The 2,721-nt window shown below is 49.4% G+C and overlaps 1 pseudogene; it reads left to right on the top strand.

Moving 5' to 3' along the window:
- Positions 1-1,923: 1,923 nt before the first annotated feature.
- Positions 1,924-2,514, top strand: LOC120841122 (annotated as a pseudogene).
- The last annotated feature ends 207 nt before the right edge of the window (positions 2,515-2,721 follow it).

Here is a 2,721-nt window from a genome sequence, read left to right on the forward strand (position 1 = left end):
ATGCGTGAGTGTGTGCGCGTGTGTGTGTGTGTGTTTTTTTTACATGATTATTTATTGCATCACAGTGTATTTATTGATACTATGTGCGTGGCATTTTTCATAATATTTTTGCATTACTGTGCAGATGCTGCATGGTGAGCTTGACACTGTTTGTGTTTGGGGGATATTGTCACGGGTGGTGACCAAACAAAAAACAGGAAATAAACAGAAAGAAATAAACGTTTAATGTGGCGAACTTGTGCCAAAAAAATAAAGAAGGAAACAGAAGAAAGCAGAGCGTCGCGGGCGTCGAAGTCGGCGTGTCAGCAGAATCGAGCGCTAGGGCGAGACTGACTCGACAAGGTCGCGGGCGGCCTCTTATCTAGAGTGAGTCAGTATCTCGAAGATTCGGCGGAGAAGGTTCGAGCGTAGCGAGCTCGGGGCGAGAATGAACAAGCACTTTCTAGAACAACAAAAACAGGGATGAACGATAGTTACGTCCGCAGCAAGAGTAAACGAGAACTTTCTACAAGTCCGTGACCCTGCGCGCGGCATTAACCCCCCCCCCCCCCCCCCCTTTAAAAAGTGCATCGTCCCGATGCAGCACAAAACGAAAAACAACAAACAAAAACAAATCCAAAACAAAAAGGCAGCAGAATCGCGAACCGCAGTTCACAGTTCACCTGTCGACGAGAGTGGAAAGTTCTATCGTTCGTAATACGGCTTCAGCCGGACGACGTGCACCACCTCGGGTCGCGGCTGACGTCTTGCAGATGGGCGCGTTCCGTCGGGGAGGACTTCGTAGTTAAGATCACCGAGGCGACGAAGCACTTTGTAGGGTCCAAAGTATCGTTTCAGCAGTTTCTCACTGAGGCCGCGGCGACGGATGGGCGTCCATACCCCGCACCTCCACCAAATGTCACGGGTGGTGACCAAACAAAAAACAGGAAATAAACAGAAAGAAATAAACGTTTAATGTGGCGAACTTGTGCCAAAAAAATAAAGAAGGAAACAGAAGAAAGCAGAGCGTCGCGGGCGTCGAAGTCGGCGTGTCAGCAGAATCGAGCGCTAGGGCGAGACTGACTCGACAAGGTCGCGGGCGGCCTCTTATCTAGAGTGAGTCAGTATCTCGAAGATTCGGCGGAGAAGGTTCGAGCGTAGCGAGCTCGGGGCGAGAATGAACAAGCACTTTCTAGAACAACAAAAACAGGGATGAACGATAGTTACGTCCGCAGCAAGAGTAAACGAGAACTTTCTACAAGTCCGTGACCCTGCGCGCGGCAATATTGTGATTATGACCAGTAGGGTGCTGTCCCACAAGCCTTTACTGGCTTTGACAGACCCGTGCCTCAACTTGAGAAATTATCCGCACCAGCAATAAATTATTATTATTATTATTATTATTATTATCCTGCTTCTGAACATGTCCTTTTTGTGCATCTCGTGTTTTTTTTTCTTTTTTTTGTTTTCACACTTCCCAGTTCTTGAATAGAAGATTTTTTGTGGTCAAAGAGTGTATTCCGTGGCCATCCGTTCTTAATCCCCTTTAGTGTATTTATTGTGGTGTATGATTACATGTCAGTAATTTTTTTTAAGAGTTATTTATGCATAGTTCTTGGAATTGTTTTTTTTTTAAGTGTTTTGTTTGTTTTTTGTAATCAAGCGTCAGAATTTGATTTTCTTCACGCCGCTGCTGGGTCCAGTCCCACAAGCCTCTTTTGGCTTTCGACGGACCCGCATTCTTGTATGTTGTTATGAAATACGTGAAATAAAAAATTTATTTATTTATTATTATTATTATTTATTATTATTATTATTATTATTATTATTATTATTATTATTATTATTATTATTATTATTATTACAAGATGGCGGGCAGTAAGGACAAGTGCGACGGGTGCTCTCAGCCTTTTTACGGCAAACAAAAGTATCTCCGATGTAAAGAGTGCGGAAAACGCTGGCACAAGAAGTGTGTCATGCTTCCGGACAGCGAGGTTGGACGAATGATGACTGGGGTAAGCCCATTTATATGCAACGACTGCATCACCGTCGAGCGCACGCATAGTCCTAGCTCGGACGAAGCTAGGCCTGACGACGAACAGGACTCACCCTGCCCGGACCGGCTCGGCGAGGTCGCCGCGACTTCGGTGGCTGTTCTCCGAGACCTGCTGGCCGACGCCTTGAAAGGCATCTCTTTCCTGACGGACCAGATGACGGCTGTGAGGGAGGAGAATGCTCGCCTTCGCAGCGAGCTTACGAGGAGCTCCGAAATTCACTCGGTCATGTTGCGCAACATCCAGACGGAGCTACGAGACCTCCGGCATCGCCCGAGGTACGTCGGGGTACCCCCGCCTTCCGCTGCCGTGGCGGGCCGCCATGATCTGAATGCTTCCGTGCTGGGAGGAGGGGGAGCCGCCCCATTCCCCAAGGGGAAATCGACCTCGACGGTGTCTGAAGAACCTGTTTCCTTCAGCGAGGCGTGCGCCGTGACTCCTCGTTCGCCCCCCGAGCTTCAACGTGACCAGAGCCGGTTAACCTTGAGCGGCAGAGCCTTCCGCGAGACGACGACGGAGTTGCTGACGTGCATTCCCTCCGTTGCCGCTTCGGCGACGCGGGCAGAGGGGGCCGGTGGCTCAGCTGCTCACAGCAATCGAGACGAGGGAGGAGATAGGGGAGAGACCGGTCCACTGGCCCGTGGCCGCTCAGCGGCTCAGCCTGGCTTACCGGAATACAGTGCGAGAA

This window comes from Ixodes scapularis, unplaced genomic scaffold (genome assembly GCF_016920785.2).
Source record: "Ixodes scapularis isolate PalLabHiFi unplaced genomic scaffold, ASM1692078v2 PGA_scaffold8__174_contigs__length_109621045, whole genome shotgun sequence".
NCBI classification, from domain to species: domain Eukaryota; kingdom Metazoa; phylum Arthropoda; class Arachnida; order Ixodida; family Ixodidae; genus Ixodes; species Ixodes scapularis.